The sequence below is a fragment of the Budorcas taxicolor genome, chromosome 24, assembly GCF_023091745.1.
Source record: "Budorcas taxicolor isolate Tak-1 chromosome 24, Takin1.1, whole genome shotgun sequence".
NCBI classification, from domain to species: domain Eukaryota; kingdom Metazoa; phylum Chordata; class Mammalia; order Artiodactyla; family Bovidae; genus Budorcas; species Budorcas taxicolor.
This window is the reverse complement of record NC_068933.1, coordinates 11,935,225-11,957,279: the sequence shown is the minus strand read 5'-3', so window position 1 is coordinate 11,957,279 and position 22,055 is coordinate 11,935,225.

Here is a 22,055-nt window from a genome sequence, read left to right as displayed (position 1 = left end):
CTGTGCTGCTGGTGATCCAATATATCCGATCTTACGTAGAAGAGAGCCAGACTTTGAGTGGATACTCATGAAGAAATTTCTGGACCCAATGTGGAGAGACAGGAAGGAAAGAGATGACAGGCACATATTTTACAAGACAGAATCTAGGAAAAAATAGTGGCGGTTCGAGCTCTTTAGGTATATCAAATTTTGCAGTTGCCGTGTTCAAATTTGACTGTAAATGATCTTCTGGAGTTTGTATTCACAGTTTCTCAAATGGATTTGACTGTAGTTGAGTGTTGGCTGGGATGGAGTGAGAGGGAGATGAAGAGGTATTTATATATGGTCTGCGGATGGTCCAGCTGGACAGGTAGGCGGATGTTGGAGACGGTGGCACCCTTGATGCCCTTCACGATGAAAGGCTCTGGGTAGTTTTGAATCATGGATTATACAAAATAACACACAGATCATTTCACCCCAACTCTCCCATGCAGAGAGATTTGAAATATGCTCTGAAAAGAGAATATACTTTTGGTAGGAGATCAAAAGCCGAGGACCTTAGATGTGCTCTTCAATGAATCAATTCTTCTGCTCTTATTGGCTTCAGTCCTCTAAATCTAGGCCAGGCCAGTTAATCTAGATTTTTCCAGGTGAACTTAAAAACCTGGGAGTTCTTTATGCCATCACTCAGCACAGCAAATCCATCTGCAGTCCCGTTAGCCTTAAGCACACACACTTCTCTCCAGCCATACCTCTGCTTTCCTGTTGTGTGTCTGTTAAGTTGCTTTAGTTGTGTCTGACTCTGTGTGACATTATGGACTGTAGCCCGCCAGGCTCCTCTGTCCATGGGCCTAAATTATATCACTCGCTCTTTTCGGAGCAACTGCATAGCTTCACTGCCTGCCTTGCTTCCTTAGACCCCCTTATAGAGCCGCCAGGGTTCCTTCACTAGTAGAAATCAGGCCTGGTACTCAAAACCTTCACTAGCCCACTAGGCCCTCCTGCTTGGAATTTGGAGCTGCTTCTGCAAGTCCACCTCAGACAATTATCCCTCTACTCTCCAGGTCAAGGGAGGCCCATCTCAGGGGGGTTTGCACTTGTTTTTCCCTCTGTCTTGAATACTCTTCACTCAGATCTTTGTTTGGATGTCTCGTTCTCATTCTCTAAATCAGGGCTCCACAACCTCTGGGATATAATGTCTAATGATCTGAGGTGGAGCTGATGTGATGATGATAGAAATAAAGTGCACGATAGATGTAACGCTCTTGATTCATCCCCAAACAGTCTCCCACACCCTGCTCTTCCACAAAACCGGTCCCTGGTGCCAAAAAGGTGGGGACCACTTTTCTAGGGCCCCAGAGTAACTGCTCCAAGTTACTTTGCATTTCATTGGGTTGGCCATCAGATTTTTCTGTAAGATGTTTTGGAAAAACCCAAACAAACTTTTTGGGGAAACCAATACTTCCTTTATTATGTCTGTCATAGTACAAAATGACTTTTTGCTTTACATTATTATTATTTGTATAACAGAGCTTATCACACTAAAATTTAAGAGAGGGACTAACAAGTCTTCTTCACTCAGCTCCTATTAAAATGCCCACTATGGGAATTCCTTGAAGTCCAGTGGTTAGATTCTGAGCTTTCACTGTAGAGGGCATGGGTTCAATCCCCGATCAGGGAACTAATATCCCATGAGCTGCATGGTATGCCAAAAAAAAAAAAAGCCTGCCATGGAGTTCATACCCAACAAACATTTGTTCAATAAATGCATGGGAAGTGGCATCTTTCCATAAGGACCCACCTTTTACACTGAATTTCAGAGTTCTAATTTATGAATTCAAGCAGTCAGTCTGAGGCAATTAGGGAGCAGTTAGGAGACCTAGATTTTGTCCTAGAACTGAAGCTTTAAAATTCTTTCTATTGGTAAAAGTTTAATCAGCCAAAGAAATCCTTAAAGCAAGCGTGCTGCATGGTGTGAGACGCTCTGGTTCTGACTGTGTGTGCCATGTACTCAGTCATGTCTGACTCTGTGCAGCCCCATGGACACCAGGCTCATCTGTCCATGGGATTTTCCAGGCAAGAATACTGGACTGGGTTGCCATTTCTTCCTCCAAGGAATCTTCCCCACCCAAGGATCGAACCCATGTCTCCTGGATTGCAGATGGATTCTTTAGCTACTGAGTCATTGGAGAAGCCCCTCTGACTGTCTAGAGTAACTTTGTCTCAATGATGGATTCCCAGTAGTTACCAATGTAGTCACTTGGGTTCATGGAAAGAGAGCAGTCAAGAATAAGGGGAACAGGCCAGTTGTGGGAGGGTCAGCATCATTATCTGATGTTTCCTTCTTTGTCTCATGACTTGTAGCAAGTTCTTTGTTGAAGAGTACATTGGGGTTGATTATCACTATTCAATTCACTTAACAGAGGGCCTGAAGTTGCCAAGTCATTCACCAAAGCAGAGTTTACTGAGTCTCATGGACTAAATCAATGCACAAGAAACAACCCAAGAATAAGTTAGTTATTATGTTTGTATTTAAATAGTGAATTTGGAATAGCTGCTCAGTTGTTCTAGATTTTGAACTTTTAAGTTATACATTTTTAAATCTCTCTTTTATAAGCATTATCAAAAAGTAATGTTAAACATAATAGAAAAATAAACAGTTTCAGAATTAATTACTGTAAAGACAGTACAGAGAGTTACTGTAAAGCCCATATCTACTTTCCTAGAGTTACTATAAAGCCTGTATAGAGTTTCCTATATTATATAGTGTATCTGTCATGATGGATTAACAAATATTGATACATTCCTATTAACTTATTTATTTTATTTAGATTTTTCCAGTTTTCTTTCATATCCTTTTTTCTGTTCCAAGATCCCATCCAGAATACTACATTACATTTAGTCATCATATCTCCTTAGACTTCTCTTGGTTATAACCATTTCTCAGACATTCTTTGTTCTGATAATTTTGACAATTTGAGGAATACTAATATGAGTAATACTAGATGTTTGGGGAAGATCCTTCCATTGGGATTTGTCTTGGCTGGGTCAGGAAGGTCCCCTGGAGAAGGAAATGGCAACCCACTCCAGTATTCATGCCTGGGAAATCCCATGGACAGGGGAGCCTGGTGGGTTACAGTCCACGGGGTTGCAAAGAGTCCGACATGACTTAGTGACTAAACCACCAGCACCTTTCTCATTACTAGACTGGGATGCTGGGTTTTGGAGAGGAAGACCACACGGGTAAAGTGTCATTCTCATCCCATCATTTCAAGGGTGCCTACTATCAACATAACACCAATGATGTTGACCTTGATTGCCTGGCTTGAGTTAGGTTTGCTAGGCTTCTTCACTGCTAAGTCATTCTTTTTCTTCTGAAGCATGTCTCTACGAACAACTCCACTTAAGGAGTGGTGCATTATATTCCATCTCCTCAAAGGTAGTAACAACATTAATTAGAATTTTTGTCTCTGTTCTTCATTTACTTATATGACTCATGGATATTCACTTTATACTTAGGGTTATATAAGCCAATACTACTTTATTCTACTATTTTGTCACTCAAATTTTTTCAGCTTTGGCTACCAAGGACTCTCTCAGTTGGCTCCTGTGGGTCTTTGACATCTGCTGACTATAGTGTTTGTTTTTAACATCTCTTTACTTTCTGGCTTCCCAGGTGGCTCAGAGGTTAAAGCATCTACGCGCAATGCGGGAGACCTGGGTTCGATCCCTGGGTTGGGAAGATCCCCTGGAGAAGGAAATGGCAACCCACTCTAGTATTCTTGCCTGGAGAATCCCATGGACAGAGGAGCCTGGGGGGCTACAGTCCACGGGGTCGCAAAGAGTCAGACACGACTGAGCGACTTCACTCACTCACTCACTTTCTGGAACAATAAGATGCTCCAGGCTCATCTTATATATATCTTGTCTTAGCCCTAGAAGTAGCCATTTACCCAAGGAGCCCTGGTTCCTTTTGTTGTAAAGTGGTATTAGAAACTGAGATCTGGGTCCTTGGCATTTCAAACAAAAATCCTGATAATTTATAATATGTTGTGCATATTATGTTGTATAAATAGCTGTATTTGTAAAATTAAAAAAAAAAGATAAATAAATCCACTCTGAACTATCATATAAATGTTATTAACTTATTTTTAGGTCAACTATGTAAACAAGCATAATTTCATCACATATTATATAGCAACTAACCTATATCCATTTTTGAGATAGAAATTTAGGCTTGTGGGAAAAAAATAGTGACATAAAAAAGGGGTTAATTTACTTTTCTTGTCCATCTGTATTAACCAAACATAGCCATTATTTTTCTACTTCTAAGATCTGGAGATCTGGGATACGTCCTTTTTTATTCCCTATGTCAAATGAATGAGAAAAACAAACAAAAAAGGTTCAGTATCACTAACATGGGTTTTTAATGCTATAAACATTGTTTTACTGAATGGAGATACCCATATCAATAAGAAGAGACAATCTTATTTTATCGCTTTGGTCACTCGTTATTTACAAAACAAGATCTTCCTTTCCAAAATAAATTTTAAGAATGATAACTTATCTCCTACCATCAATCTTCCTTTAATTATTGGTAATGTAACAAATTTTAACCACATCAAGGAAATTTAATTCTACATTTTATATAAAATAATTTAAATCATTTAAATAGAGTTAAGAACTTTGGGTAATTTAAACTTTATTACATAGGAAACATCAATTCCCTTCTATCTCATGTTCCCCAGTTGGTTGGTTCTTCCAATTATGAAGAAAAACTTTAAAGGCAGTTGACAACATGCTGCTGGGGATTTGGTGATAAGCAAGTCACCTACATAGGACATAGCCTGCCAAGATTATTTGCTGGGTACAAAAAGTGTGAAGGAGAGGATAGGTGTTTGATTTTAGCCTATTCATGGGACATTATAAAAGATTTAATCTGCCCTAAATATGGTCATACATAAAACATTTTAGTTACTAATCACTGCCCCCCCAATAGTCAAATAAAGAAGGCAGTTGGCTTTGCATAATCTTAATAATTAAACAGCTGAGCCTATTAGATTACACCTGCTATTGTGTTCACTCCGGATTTATTTAGAACAAGGACAATTATTTGGGGTCAAGATTCAAAATGATGCTAATGGTAAGAAAAACTCCTTCAGATTCTCCTGTGAAAGAGAGAAAAGAGTTTGAATATTTGAATCGAGGAAGACAAATGGGAAATGCAGGCTTCTGCCTTGGTGAGCACTGGGTACTAAATTGGCTGTAGCTCTTGGATTGAGTTGTTAGGTTTTAAGTTATCCTGTGGTTTCTACACACACTGTACATGTGTATTCAGTTTGCTAACTCAGCGTAGATATCACTGCTTCCAGGAGGCCTTTAAGAAGCCCAGTGTGATAGGTGCTCCAGACATGTGCCACATCATCCTTGCTGTCCCCCACCCCCCCCCCCCCCGCCCCCCACAACGTCACCTGTTTGCTCTACTTTTCTACAACACACGGATTGCCTTTCACTTTATTTACCACTGTGTCCTCCACCACCACTCTAAACCCTTGCGGTAAACTCCAATACTTAACTCATGTGTCTTTGTATCCAAGTGCCTACCAGAGCTTTGATGAGATGGGTATTTGCTGAAACATATGAATGACTGAAGGAAAGAATGCAGGATTGAAGCTTATTCCTACCAAGCTTGCTGCAAACCAGGCAGCAGGGGTGTTGCGACAGTAGGTCAATTTAATCCAGTAACAAAGAACAGTTGGATGGACAACAGATTTAAAACACATCTTTAACATTTCACACATAATTGTGAATAACATTAGTATTTTCTCTTTTGCATTCTTGTCCATTTCTTAGAAGATCTAACAGTTATAAAATTGAAAATGATGCTTCATGATTTTTGACTCTTCTAATTATGCCACAGCCTGGGCTAAAACAAACCAAAAAAATCAACAGGTATATCAATGCCAAAGGCTCCCCTGCAACACTTTACATATACAAAGAGTATATTTCATATTCCTAAAGTAAGGCATATTTCAACTAGAGATCTTCCTTAACATGCAATGAGGTTATGTCCCAATAAATCCACTGTAAAAAATCACTAAAGTGAAAATGCAATTAATACACCTAACCTACTGAACATTATCGGCTTCCCTGGTGGTTCAGCGGTAAAGAATCCGCCTGCCAGTGCAGATGCTGGTTCAATCCCTGGGTCAGGAAGTTCCCCTGGAGAAGGAAATGGCAACCCACTCCAACATTCTTGCCAACATCCTTACCCCTCAGGACAGAGGAGCCTGGCAGGCTATAGTCCATGCGGTCGCAAAAGAGTTGGACATGACTTAGCAACTAAACGACAACAACAACTTAGCATCACCTGCTTTAAATGTACTCAGAACACTTTAGTGTTGGGCACTAAACTGTTACTCTGCAGCTGGGCAAAATCATCTAAACAAAGCCTATTTTATAGTAAAGCCGAATAGCCCATGTAATTTACTGAATACTGAATGGTTGTCTGGACACAGAATTCTTATAATTGTATCTATCATTTATATTTGTGATCATGTAGCTGCCGCTGCTCAGCATCATTAGAGAAGATCCTCCTATGTATTTTTAGCTCAGGAAAAGATCAAAATTCTAAGCGCAGTTTCTACTGAATGTGTCTCACTTTCACACTATTATCAAGTCAAAAAATATATAAGTTGAATCATAATTTGGGGACTGTCTATGGTCCTATACTGTATAGTATGTACAAAAATCTAATTATAATTGTTACTATTGGTGAATTAATGTAGACAAAGATAGGGTTTTGTGTTGGCTGCATTAATTAAGTTTAGTTTTTGTATTACCATAAGTAGGAGGGCTACAGTATGGGGTGGTAGAAGATAAGATTTTCCCAGTCACCATCTCTTTTAAGCTGTGTGACCTTGGGGGAATCACTTAGCTTCTCTGGCCTTTTGTTTCCTTAACTTTAAAATGAAGATGATGATATCTATAATACATGGAGGTTGCAGGTGACTACTGAAGGCAAAGATGCTAACCCAGTGCTTGGAATATAAAACACACACAGTGACTCTTAACCATCTCCTACCTCCTCTTCTCTTGGTGTATTTGGAAGCAATAATACAATTTCCTTTTAAAATTCAGTCTTTTTTTTTTATTCATTTGGACTAGCCCTATTTTTTCAATGGGCTTGAACTGGTGAGATTTACTGACTTGTTCATGTTTTTACAAGAACCCAGAGGCTCAGCAATTTCTTCACCTCTAGCTTATTTGACATTTGTGAATTACAACACATGTGTAGTGGCAGAATGTCTCAACATAGATGCTCTTCTCAGAAAATACTTGGCCAGATTCCCTGGGTAAACTGTAGTCATGAGGGCCATATAGAATTCTGACTTGACTACTGAACTAGGATTCAGGAAACCTCAAGGTGATTTCTAACTTTGCTGATGACTCCCTTTCTAATCAAAGCTCAGCCTTGCTGTGCCTTTGTATTTTTTGAAAAGGTCATCTTTCTCTGAGTCTTTTGGAGGAGATTGAGGTTTATAAAGGACTTTGAACTCACTTAAGGAAGACAAATATAAACATATAAAATTTTATTATCCTTAAAAACAATTCTCTGTACTTGTTAAAGGGAGGTCTTGCTTTATCAGTACCAGTTGACCTGTCTGGAGTTAGGAAGTTGATGAAGCTCTGATTACGGTTTTATGAGGCAATCTGTAACCTCGAGCAGAGTTCACGAGGGTCCCTTGCTATTTCCTCATTCCATATTTCTTATTGCAAATTATTTCAGTACTCTCAGGAAACACTGCCCTTTTTAATCCAATGGAAAAAAAATCCACGTGCCTACTCTGTGAAGACATCCATTTTTGAATAATTTTGCACACCAGAACCTACCCGTAGGACAGAATAATGAAAGCTATTTCAAAGATGTATTAACTACTAATGCTGTGGAATGTCCTAGAAGAATCAAATAATTCAGTGGCCCAATTGTCTAAAGAACTAATGACATGCCAGAAATAAAGAAACTGACCACTTCCTCATTGGAAAGATGAAGATTTATTTCTAATTTGCCAGTTTTCTCATCTAACCTATCACCCAAAGGGCAGTCAATGGTGCCATAGGCTGGAATGCCTTTGATATTTGATGTGATGATAATCTCTGACTCACATGTATATATTTTTTGAAGAGGTAAATCTGAAGTGATGAAATTCTAGAATGCTCTTCCTTTGGAGGCACTGCAGGAATGTCGTCTCAGAGAGCTTGGGCAGAATTTGCTACTTAAGATGAGGAGGGAGAAGCTTGCTCGGGATATATAAATTATTTCTGACCTTCATAATGCTGAGCACTGCAATTACCCCTAATGCTGGAACAAGAAAGGGAGAGGCCTTCCAAAAGGCAGCAGTGATTTTAAAAGGGGGAAAAGAGGACATCTAATTGAAGGATGCTGAAAGATATGGGTGTTTAGAAGGGAAGTTGAGAAGATTATATTTATAAAGCACTTATTATATATCAGGATTTGTGCTGGCACATGGGATTCAGTAGAAACCAAGTTTGGATATGATTCTTTTCGCTCATATTTCATACATTCTAGTTAAGGGGGACAGACTGCCAGGAGTTATAAGTCTGTGATGAGATGCTGTGTGGAAGAGTTTTTTCTTATTTGAGAAATCTGGCTAGCATCCAAGTTTGAGAAGTGGAGGGGCAAATACCCCTCATTTTAACAATAGCTCCAGAAAGGGTCAAGAGTTAGTATCAGACTTCTTAGTCCCCCAGGAAGGCTGCAAAACCTGCCCCACCAACTCATCCCACTATATATAAGATCGCATCACCGACTCAATGGACATGAGTTTGAGCAAACTCTGGGAGATAGTGAAAGACAGGAAGCCTGGTGTTCTGCAGTCCATGGGACTGCAAAGAGAGGGACATGACTCGATGACTGAACAACAAATAAATAAGGACAGAACTTGGGAGGGAAGAAGGGGTGAAGATCCTTGGCCTGTGGTAAGTGTACTGCCCAGGTGGGAGGCTTTTCTTCCCTCCCAGTGGAGGAAGGTGAGGAGTAAATCTTGTCTACAAAGCAGGTGGCCACTAGTGTGACTTGTGCATGAAGGGGTGCAAGGCATCCCACTTTCTGCTTCAGATATCTATTTAGGCCATAGATTGGCTGATTCATTTTGTATTAGTTGGCTTATTTATTCATTTATTCAAACTAAAATTTTACTGAAGACCTACTATGTACCTGCTAGGTATTGTTTTCAAACCCTGAAAATACTAAGGTGAACCAAGCAAAATCTCTAACCTCATGCATGAAGGTTACTTTTTGTATGTTTGCTTGTTTGTTTACTGGTTAGAGTGTGTGTGTTTTCTGGAGATGGAAAAGAAACACTTAGATACTATCTCAGGGGGTGACCACTGCTGTAAAGAAAACCAGAGCAAGGTGAGAAAGGGGGATGATTGGCATTTAATGGGCGTGGCTGGGGAAGACATCCTGATGAGATGAAATTGGCACAGAATCTAAGGAAGTACGCCTAAGAGCCCTGCAGGTGCTGGGAGAGCATGGGGCAGATGCAGGAAGGGCCTGAGGCAGGGCGGGGCTGGGTGTGTTTGAGGAGCTCCCAGAATAATGAAAAGGCCAATGTGGCTGGAGCGAGGTGGGGGTGGGGTGGGGGTAGGGGGTGAGCTGGTTGTAGAACTGATGAGGCTGAATCACTCCATCCGGTTAGCCTCTGCAAAGACTCCTTCTGCTTGGAAGGAGAAGGGAAACAGCCACGTGAGGCTTTTGAGCACAGGTGTGATGTGATCGAACTCCCATTATCACAGGATTATCCTGCTTATTTTGTGAAGATGGTCTATAGTGGCCAATGGCTACCGTTGTAAGCCTGTTAGAAGGGAAAGAGTCTAGGAGAGAGATAATAGCTTGGCCACGACGTTGACCAGCTTTGGTGCCTAACTCTTCTCGCGGTAGCTTTTTCTGGTTTTGATTTAGGGTGGCTGCATAGAATGAGCTTGGAAGTGCTCCTTCCTCTGCAATATTTTGGGAAGAGTTTCAGAGGGATGGATATTAACTCTTCTTTAAATGTTTGATAGAATTCACTAGTGAAGCCATCTGGTCCTGGACTTTGGTTAGCTGGGAGGTGTTTAAATATTCAATTTCAGAATTTGTAATTAGTCTTTTCATAATTTTTATTTCTTCCTGGTTCAGTCTTGGGAGATGTCCAGATTCTTAGAGAAGAACTATTTTGTCTGGGTTGCCCATTTTACTGGCGTATAGTTGCTTGTAGCAGTCTCAGTCTCATGTGGTCCTTTCCATCTCTGTGGTGTCAGTGGTGAGTTCTTTTTGGTTTCTGATTTTATTGATTTGGGATCACTCTTTTTTTCTTCCTCGGTCTAACTAAGGTTTTATCAATTTTATTTATCTTTTCAAAGGACTTTATTTATTTTTTTAATTTTCCTCTGTGTGTTTACTGTTTTCAGGGTCTTCACTGCTGCCTGGGGCTTTTCTATAGTAGCACTGTGCAGGCTTCTCACCGTGGAGGCTTCTCTCGTTGCAGAGCATGGCCTCTGGGGTACATGGACTTCAGTAGCTGTGGCTTCCAGGCTCTAGAGCACAGGCTCAATAGTTTCGGCACACCACGTCAGTTGTTGCACGGCATGTGGGATCTTCCCGGATCAGGGACTGAACCTGTGGCTCCTGCTGAGTCACCAGGGAAGCCCGAAGAACTAGCTTTTAGTTTCAGTGATCTTATGTACTTCATTTATTTATGCTCTGATCATCATAGTTTCTTTCCCTCTCCTTTCCTGCTTTGTTTTAATTCTTTTTTCTATAGTTATTTTAGGTGTAAGTTTAGGTTATTTACTTGAGATTTTCCTTGCTTCCTGATGTGAGCTTGTATTGCTATAAACTTCTCTCAGAACTTTGATTGCTGTGTCCCATGGGGTTTGGATTGTCATATTTTAGCTTTCATCTGTCTCTAGGTGTTTTTTCACTTCCTCTTGTACTTCTTCAGTGATCCTTTGGTTGCTCAGCAGCATATTGTTTAGCCTCTGTTTGTATTTTTTTTCAGTTTTTTTTTCCTTTTAGTTGATTTCTAATCTCATAGTGTTGTGGTCAGAAAAGATGCTTGATTTGATTTCAGTTTTCTTAAATCTAGCAAGGTTTGCTTTGTGGCCCAACACAGGTTCTCTCCTGGAGAATGTTTCATGTGCACTTGAAAGAAAAATGTGTATTTTTCTGCTTTTGGATGGAATGTCCTATCAGTTCAGTTCAGTCGCTCAGTCGTGTCCGACTCTGCGACCCCATGAATCACAGCGCGCCAGGCCTCCCTATCCATCACCAACTCCCGGAGTTCACTCAAACTCACGTCCATCGAGTCGGTGATGCCAGCAGACAGCCTGCAGTTTCCATCTGCAGCATCTGCTCTTCCTGGTTTGCCAGCGCTCTGCCTTCAATCTCAAACTGCAACTCTTTCCTGAGTCTCCGGACTGCAAACCTCCCTTTTACTTTCCAAGCCTCCACAATCACATGAACCATGTCTTAAAACAAATCTCTTTCTACATACGTGGATCCTTATCTATGACCTCATTTAACCTTAATTAGTGGGCAGACTCTAATAAGAGGACCTGGGCCAGGTCAGAGCAGGATTCCCGAGAAAGGGTCCATTTGCCAAAGATTCTATTATCTTGGAAACAGCAAGGTTTACAGGTTTTCTAACACAGGAGCAGCCGAGAGGAGCTACCCCACACTGGAGGTCAGGGTCAGCGGAGAGGAATGTCCTATAGATACCAATTAAGTCCATCTGGCCTCATATTTCATTTAAGGTCTGTGTTTCCTTATCAATTTTCTGTCTGAATAGTCTGTCCATTGATATAAAAGTGGAGTTTTAACGTCCCCCACTATTACTGTGTTACTGTCAGTTTCTCCTTTTAGGAATGTTAATCATCTGCTTTATATATTGAGGTGCTTCCATGTTGGGTAAATATATATATATATATATATATATATATATATATTTACAATTGATTTATCTTTTTCTTGGATTGATCCCATTATCATTATGTAGTAAACTTCATTTCTTGGAACAGTCTTTATTTTAAACATATTTTGTTTCATACGAGTAATGCTACTCTAGCTTCCTTTTGATTTCCATTTGCATGGAATACCTTTTTTCATCTGCTTAAATTCAGTGTATAGATCTAAAGTAGCTCTCTTGTAGATAGCATATATATGAGTCTTATTTCTGTATTTATTCAGTCAGTATGTATCCTTTGATTGGTGCATTTAATCTTAAGGTAATTATCAATATGTATGTTCTTACTGTCATTCTTTAAAATTTTTTCTTAATTTTATTGGCGTATAGTTGCTTTACAATGTTGTGTTAGTGTCTGCTGTATAGAAAAGTGAATCAGTTATGTTTACATATATCCCCTCTCTTTTGAGGGGGAGGTTCTTCCTTTCCAGCTTTCCACAGAGCATTGAGTAGAATTCTCTATGCTATACAATGGATTCTCATTAATTGTCTATTTTATACATAGATTCAGTAATATACATATGTCCAATGCAATCTCCCATTCATTCCAACCCACTTCCCCCTTTGTATACATACATTTCTTCTTTAAATCTGTGTTTCTATTTCTGCTTTGCAAGTATGATCATCTATACCATTTTTCTAGATTTCACATATATACATTAACATGATATTTATTTTCTTTCTGACTTACTTTACTCCATATGACAGTTTATCCATATCATCTGTATAGCTGTATCCGTACAACTGTAACTATAACTCTGTACAATTCTGTGCTTTTTGAATGACTGAATAATATTCCATTGCGTGTGTGTTTACATACATACATGCATATACCATATCTTCTTTATCCATTCCTCTGTTGATGAACATGTAGTCACTTCCATGTCTTGGCTCTTGTAAATAGTGCTGCAATGAACACCAAGGTACCTGCAAATTTCTTTTTGAATTATAGTTTTCTCTGTGTAAATGCCATAGAGTAGACTGTTGGGTCATATGGTAGTTTTATTTTTAGTTTTTCAAGAAACCTCCATACTGTTACCCATAGTGACCATATCAATCTGCATTCCCACTAAGTGTAAGAGGCTTACCTTTTCTCTATACCCTCTCCATGATTTATTGTTTGTAGATTTTTGATAATGGCTGTGAGGTGTGAGGTGATACTTCATTGCAGTTTTGAGTTTCATTTCTGTAATGATTAGTGATGGTAAGCATCTTTTCGTGTGAATGCTGTCTGTATGTCTTCTTTGGAGAATTGTCTAATTAGGTACTCTGCCCACTTTTTCATTTATTTTTATATTGTGCTACATGGACTGTCTATATATTTTGGAGTTTAATCACTTATCCGTTGCTTTGTTTGCAAATATGTTCACCCATCCTAATGGCTGTCTTTTCCTCTTGTTTATGATTCCCTTTGCTCTGAAAAGCTTTAAGTTTAATTAGGTCCCATTTGTTTATTTTATTTATTTTTTTATTTGCATTACTCTAGGAGGTGGGTCAAACCAAATCTTGCTGTGATTTATGTCAAAGAGTGCTCTGCCTATGTTTTCCTCTAGGAGTATTTTTATAGGGCCTTGTTATTCAGTTGCTAAGTCGTGTCTGATTCTTAGCGACTTCATGGACTCCAGCACACCAGGATTCCCTGTCATTCACTATCTTCTGGAGTTGTTATATCTTCTTGGATTGATCCTTTGATCATTATATGCTTCCCTTCCTTGTCTCTTATAATAATCTTTATCTTAAAGTCTTTTAAGATTTTGCCTGATATGAGTATTGTTACTCCAATTTTCTTTTCATTTCAATTCACATGGAATATATTTTTTCAGCTCCTCACTTTCAGTCTTTTTGTGTCCCTAGTTCTGAAGTGGTTCTCTTGTCTATATTTATCGCTCTTGTTTTTGTATCCATTCAGCCAGTCTGTGTCTTTTAGTTGGAGTATTTTGTCCATTTACATTTAAGGTAATTATCAATATGCCTGTTCCTAGTACTACTTTCTTAATTGTTTGGGGTTAGTTTTTGTTGGTCATTTTCTTCTCGTGTATTTCCTGCCTATATAAACTCCTTTAGTATTTGTTGTAAAGCTGGTTTGGTGGTGCTGAATTCTCCTAGTTTTTGTTGTCTGTTATGTTTTTATTTCTCCATTGAATCTGAATGAGATCTTTGGAGGTAGAGCAATCATGGTTGTAGGTTTTCCCCTTTCATTATTTTAAATATTTCCTGCCACTCCCTTCTGGCCTTCAGATTTTATTCTGAAGAATCATCTGATAACTTTAGGCTTATCAAACAATGTTCCCTTGTATGTTGCTTTTAATATTTTCTCTTTCTGTTTAACTATTTTTTTGTCAATTTGATCACTATGTATATGTTTCAGTTATTGTATTCTTCACCTCTGGTTGGTTGTTTATTGTATTTTCTAACTCTTAAAAAAACAACAACAACAACAACTTGTAACTTTCCACTCTGCATCCATTCTTTTCCTGAATTCTTAGATCATGTTTATGATCATGAATCTGAACTCTTTCCTGGGTAGACTGTCTATCTTCACTTCACTTATTTGTTCTCCTGGGGTTTTATCTTATTCCTTCATCTGGAACATATTCCTCTGCTGTCCAATTCCGTCTAAATTTATATTTGTAATTTTTATGCATGTGGAATGTTAGTTATATTTCTCAGCCGTGGAGAAATGACCCTCTATAAGGGATTTCATGTATCTGAGCAGTACACTCCCCTCTATTTACCCAAGGGCCAGGGACCTGATGATTCCAGGGTAGGTTCTGATCTGTGTGTGTGGACTCATTTCAGGCAGCTGCCAGATCATAGTTTTCTTGCTTCTGGTGTCCATCCCCCTAATAGATGAGGCTGCTCTAGAGGCTTGTGCAGGCTTCCTGATGTGAGGGGCAGATGCTTGCCCATTGGTGGGTGGAACTGTGTCTTGGTCCACTGGTGAGCAGGGCTGTGTCAAGAGGCATGTCAAAAGGCAGCTGGGGACTCAGCAAGTCTTTATGGTGTCTGTCTGCAGATGGGTGGAACTTTGTTCCTGCCCTATTGGTTGTTTGGCCTGAGATGTCACAGCACTGGAATCTATAGGCTATCGGGTGAGGCAAGGATTTGGTGACCAAAACTGGCATCTAGGAGGTCTCACACTGATTGAAACTCCCTGATATTTCTGCCACCAGTGTCCTTGTGCCTAGAGAGAGCCACAGTTGTACCCCACCTCCTCAGGAGACCCTCCAAAGCCAGCAGGCAGTTCTGGCCAGGATTCAATGAAGTCAATGCTTTTGCCCTTGGTCCCAGTGCATATAAGACCTTGTGTGGGCCCACCAAAAATGGAGTCTCTGTTTTATCTAGCTCTGTGGAGCTTCTGCAATCAAGCCCTGCTGGTCTTCAAAGCTAAATGCTCTGGGGACTCTTCCTGCTAATGCCAGACCCCAAGGTGGGGGAGCTTGATGTGGTTCTCAGAACTCTCACTCCTCTGGGAGAATCTCTGTGACAGAATTAATCTCTAGTTTGTGCATCGCCCATCCAGGGGAATATGAGATTTGAGTATATCTCAAGTGCACCCCTCCTACCATCTTGTGGATTCTTCTCTATGTCTTTGGAGTAGAATATCTTGTGTTTTTTTTTGGTAGGATCTAGTCTTTCTCATTGATGGTTGTTCAACAGCTAGTTGTGATTTTGGTGTGCTCATGAGAGGAGGTGAGCTCAAGGTTCTTCAACTCTGCCATCTTGTCCAGGAACCCTATAATTCTTTTTTTTTAATTGGAGGCTAATTACTTTATAATATTGTATTGGTTTTGCCATATATCAACATGAATCCACCACAGGTGTATACATGTTCCCCATCCTGAACCCCCCTCCCTCCTCCCTCCCCGTATCATCCCTTTGGGTCATCCCAGTGCACAAGCCCCAAAGCATCCTGTATCCTGCATCAAACCTGGACTGGCAATTTGTTTCTTATATGATATTATACATGTCATGTTTCAATGCCTTTCTCCCAAATCATCCCACCCTCTCCCTCTCCCACAGAGTCCAAAAGACTGTGCTATACATCTGTGTCTCTTTTGCTGTCTCGCATACAGGGTTGGATGAAACTGGAGACTATTATACAGAGTGAAGTAAGCCGGAAAGAAAAACACCACTACAGTGTACTAATGCATATATATGGAATTTAGAAAGATGGTAACCCTATAATTCTTTTAAGTTGTCTCTTTTACAAAAATAATATGCATCCAGATTTTAAGCTTCTCTCCCCAGAAGTACCATAACATAAGACAAGTCCATTAATCTGGAGATCCATTTGCCTGGCACTTCTGGGCCGCCTCTCTGCTACCCCCAAATCCCTTTCTACTGCAGACTCTTTAAAGTTGGGGCCTACCTGAACAGAAAACAAGAGAAATAAAGGGTCGGTGGGAGGAGAGCAGACTGAATGCCTGATATTTGGTGGTGTCTTAGAGCTGTCTGTTTCCCTGACATGGACACAGCAAAGCGTAGGTGAGACCAAATACCACTAACCTCTGCTCCAAGAAAGATCAACTGGTGGGTCAAGAAGCCTCAGAAGTTGGCTGGAGGTAAACACTGGCCACTACCAGCAACTCTGCTGACAGAAGACCAGAGTTGACATTTTTGGGCAGTGTAGCTGGGAAGCTGTCTCTGGCCACTTAAGATATCCAAATAGGTATTCCATGAGAGAGCTGGCATTTCAAGTCAGACCACACAGAAGATATGGGCAGCCACTTAGCATGAGTCAGAGAGGCAGAGATTACCAGCAAGGATAATGTCAAAGCTGTGACTGCTGCGTAAAGACTCACTCTGCGCTCTGTCCACATCTCGGGAAGAGCTGGCTCCCATGGGAGAGAGAAGGAAAGTGTGGAATCTGATCCAAGATGGGACGTGCCACAGAGAACTGGTCTGGGACCTGTCGAGGAGACCATTCTTAGACTAGAGAGGAGATTCAACAGAGTCAGGTGGGAAAATGCTATTTACACACTTGGACAAAGCTTCTGGTCTAATCTGGTAATAAACATGATGAAAGAAATCCTAGGTGCTCTGAGGGTATAGCCCAAGTAATCCTTCTCAGCATTTGGAGGAACTTTCTTCAGAAATTGGCACTGATGATCAGAAACCATAATAAACATTGCTCAAGAAAAGGATATACAGGACCATTTCAGGAAGAGTCTAGGTTAAGGAATAGGAGGAAAGAAGACCTCAGGCAAGTCATGATCACCTACGAAGACTGCATGACCACCAAAGGAACTAAAAATAATCTTATTTTAAAATGTCATATTCCAGCTTTTTTTTTTCCTTCTGTTTTATATAAGAAGTGTTGGTGGTTGTTTGACTCCTCCCTCTCTCCCCCCCCTCTCTCTCTTTTTATTGGTCAGTCTAGCTATACATCTGTCATTTTTGTTAGCAGTTATTAAGTTTGGAATGTATTCTTTAGATTACAGAATATCCAGACTGTGCCTAAACTAGAAGCTGAATTAATATATTTTAGATATGGATGTGGGAATGGATAGGATTTGCACCTTCTCTTTTGGGGAAGACAGTGAGGATATCTTCATCATAATTGCAGTAGTTGCATGCTGGGAGGGAGATGCATAATATTGTGATGATTATTATTATATGGAAGTTTAATCATGGTAAGAATGCTGCTAAAACTAGACAAAGGGGTAAACTATTTTTGGTTATTTATGGAAAACTCTTACGATATGAAAACTCATGTTATTTATGATACTCTTCTCTCTTTAGTCAATTTCTTTTCCTTTTATCTGCTTCTGATGGGCCTTCTGAGGCAGGACAGGTCCAGCAAATACTGTGGCAGAGTGTGTCCTGATTTCTGGAGCTCTGACTGACAGGTAACTTGCAGGGTCAGAGGTCTCCTCCATCTTTTGTGTGAGTGTGGCTCCTGGCTTATTTCATTTATTCCTTCTCTAATGCATTTCCTTTACAGAGACCTGAGTCTCTAACATATTATTTTCCAAGTGTTGTGAGTTGAATTGTGTCCCTCCAAAAGTTGTATTTAAGTCTTAATCTCCCAATACCTATGAATGTGTCCTTATGTGGAAATATGGTCTTTGCCATATAACTACAGTTCAGTTCAGTTCAGTCACTCGGTCGCGTCTGACTCTTTGTGACCCCATGGACTACAGCACACCAAGCCTCCCTGTCCATCACCAACTCCCGGAGTTTACTCAAACTCATGTCCATTAGGTTGGTGATGCCATTCAACCATCTCATCCTCTGTCGTTCTCTTCTCCTCCCGCCTTTAATCTTTCCAGCATCAGGGTCTTTTCAAATGAGTCAGTTCTTTGCATCAGGTAGATGATGTCATACTGGATTAGTCTGGCATAACTCCAATGGTGTCCTTAAAGGAGAAAGATTTAGACACATGTACACATGAGAGTGAAGGAGTACATGTGATGACAAAGTCAGAGACAGGAGTGATGAAGCTGCAAGCCGAGGAGAGCTGAGGATTGCCAGTAACCAGCAGAAGCTGGACAAGGTAAGAGCCTTCAAGGAGAGCAAGGTTCTGCCAACACCTTGTCAATTAAGGTTTTCTACCTTTTTTTTTGATTGGGTTGTTTGTATTTTGTTATTGATTTGTATAAGCTGTTTATATACTTGGATATAAACCCTTGTTTGTAGTATGGTTTGCAAATATTTTCTCTCATTCTATAGATTGGTTATCCTGTCCTTTGCTGTGCAAAAGATTTTTAGTTTGATTCAATCTCATTTATTTTTTCTTTTCTTTTTCCTTGGAAGACTGACCTGAGAAAAACTGCTGTGACTTATATGAGAGAATGTTTTCCTTACGTCCTCTTCAAGGAGTTTCATGGTGTCAAGTTTTATATTTAAGTCTTTAAGCCATTTCTAGTTTAAATTTGTGTGTGGTATGAGGGTGAGCTATAACTTTATTGATTCCCATGTGGCTGTCCAGTATTCACAACACCACTTACTGAACAGAATGTGTTTTCACTGCTTTATATATTCTGGCCTCCCTTGTTGAAGATCAATTGACCATAGATTTTCAGCATGGTTCTTGACTTGTTGGTGTTCCTTACTTCCTGTACACAAGTAGCAAACAGCCTACTTTGACTAGAATTTAATATGGTCATAATCTCGGCCAACAAACAATTCTCACCATTCAGTTCAGTTTAGTCACTCAGTCGTGTCCGACTCTTTGTGACCCCATGAATAGCAGCACACCAGCCCTCCCTGTCCATCACCAACCCCCGGAGTTCATTCAAACTCATGTCCATCGAGTCGGTGATGCCATCCAGCCATTTCATCCTCTGTCGTCCCCTTCTCCTCCTGCCCCCAATCCCTCCCAGCATCAGAGTCTTTTCCAATGAGTCAACACTTTGCATGAGGTGGCCAAAGTACTGGAGTTTCAGCTTTAGCATCATCCCTTCTAAAGAAATCCCAGGGCTGATCTCCTTCAGAATGGACTGGTTGGATCTCCTTGCAGTCCAAGGGACTCTCAAGAATCTTCTCCAACACCACAGTTCAAAAGCATCAATTCTTCAGTGCTCAGCTTTCTTCACAGTCCAACTCTCACATCCATACATGACCACTGGAAAAACCATAGCCTTGACTAGACGGACCTTTGTTGGCAAAGTAATGTCTCTGCTTTTCAATATGCTGTCTAGGTTGGTCATAACTTTTCTTCCAAGGAGTAAGCGTCTTTTAATTTCATGGCTGCAGTCACCATCTGCGGTGATTTTGGAGCCCCCCAAAATAAAGCCTGACACTGTTTCCACTGTTTCCCCATCTATTGCCCATGAAGTGATGGGACTGGATGCCATGATCTTAGTTTTCTGAATGTTGAGCTTTAAGCCAACTTTTTCATTCTCTTCTTTCACTTTCATCAAGAGGCTTTTTAGTTCCTCTTCACTTTCTGCCATAAGGGTGGTGTCGTCTGCATATCTGAGGTTATTGATATTTCTCCTGGCAATCTTGATTCCAGCTTATGTTTCTTCCAGCCCAGCATTTCTCATGATGTACTCTGCATATAAGTTAAATAAGCAGGGTGACAATAAACACCCTTGACGTACTCCCTTTCCTATTTGGAACCAGTCTGTTGTTCCATGTCCAGTTCTAACTGTTGCTTCCTGACCTGCATACAGGTTTCTCAAGAGGCAGGTCAGGTGGTCTGGTATTCCCATCTCTTTCAGAATAGTCCACAGTTTATTGTGATCTGCACAGTCAAAGGCTTTGGCATAGTCAATAAAGCAGAAATAGATGTTTTTCTGAAACTCTCTTGCTTTTCCCATGATCCAGCGGATGTTGGCAATTTGATCTCTGGTTCCTCTACCTTTTCTAAAACCAGTGTGAATGTCTGGAAGTTCACGGTTCACATATTGCTGAAGCTTGGCTTGGAGAATTTTGAGCATTACTTTACTAGTGTGTGAAATGAGTGCAATTGTGCAGTAGTTTGAGCATTCCTTGTCACTGCCTTTCTTTGGGATTGGAATGAAAACTGACCTGGCCACTGCTGAGTTTTCCAAATTTGCTGGCATATTGAGTGCAGCACTTTCACAGCATCATCTTTCAGGATTTGAAATCGCTCAACTGGAATTCTATGACCTCCACTAGCTTTGTTGGTAGTGATGCTTTCTAAGGCCCACTTGACTTCATATTCCAGGATGTCTGGCTCTAGGTTAGTGATCACACCATCGTGATTATCTTGGTCATGAAGATCTTTAAGCCTTCAAAGAGAGCATGGTCCTGCCAACACCTTGAGTTCAGATTTCTAGCCTTCAAACACTATGGAAAGATTAAATATATGTCTCAGGAAAAAACATGCTGAATTTTTCTTTATAATTTTTTAGAACCTCTTCTACTGATCCCTAGGTGGTTTGGTCACCTGAATTTCCTTATCTGATTTAGTTTATATTCAAGCCTCTTTTGCAACTTAACTGTGCTTTTCACCTTTTAACATACTGTAATCTGACGTGGTATCGGCTGACTCTTCAAATATGTTTATTTTTAAAACAAATTCTTATCCCCTGTGATGTTTAGAAACATAAATGAAAATATTAAGATGGTTTTAAGAATTTTTTAAAAGTCTTTTTTTATCAAAGGGCTCAACTGGTTGACAAATGTTTGACCTCTTTAGACATGAAATTCAAGTCTCCTTGTTTAAGATTTGGACCAATTCAGAATATCTTCCTTACCACTCCAAAAAACTCTGAACACAACTCTTTAAAATATCTGTGTCATGTATATAATAGTTAACCACTTAGTTCTCTGTATTTGCATGAATCTCAGAATGATTTAGGCTATTCGCTAAATCCACTTTGATCTAATTGGATTGTGCTCCAGGATATTTGGTTATGTTTTAGACTTAACACAGGTTTCCCCTCTATCGATGGTAATGGTGGTTAAAGTTTCCTTGGTGATGGTGAACTTTAAGATGGGCATCTATACCAGTATATCCAACAAGAAAGAGTGTGTAGGTGAAAAATGACAAAGAATGCATTGGAAGAAAGGTATGCTTATCCCAGGAAAATTAAGGGAAGATTTTTAAAAAGATTGAGTGCAGAAGGATTAACCTTACAATGTTTTGACAATATTTCAGACAGAACATTGTGGATTAGGCAGTGGTTTAAGGCTGTCTTGTGCCTATTGTTGAGGGGCTACTTGAAGAAGAGAGAAATGATTTGAGGAGGGAGGGAGACCCCAGTGGAATTTTTATGCCAGAGAATGAGGGCTTAGGGAAGCTCCCTCTCTTGTGGGGACCTTCGTAACCTGAAAACCAGACAGTCTTTAAGGGACCAAGAAAAGGTTGGAAAGAAGTGTTGGTACTGAGAACTGTGGGAGAGTGTGAATCTTCTGTCCATCTGTCTTCCCCGGAGATGACTGATCTCCAGTTATGCCCATGAGACAGCCTCTTTAGAGGAGTGAATGCTCTGTATTAGCTTGTGATATGCATTTTTACATAATTAGAGTCCTTGTCTACAACACATTTGGGAGGGGGAGAGGCAAATTGCACTATTTCAAAATAAGTCAGTGGCATGAAAATTCTTTAATCCTGAGCAGGGTTCCTGGCTT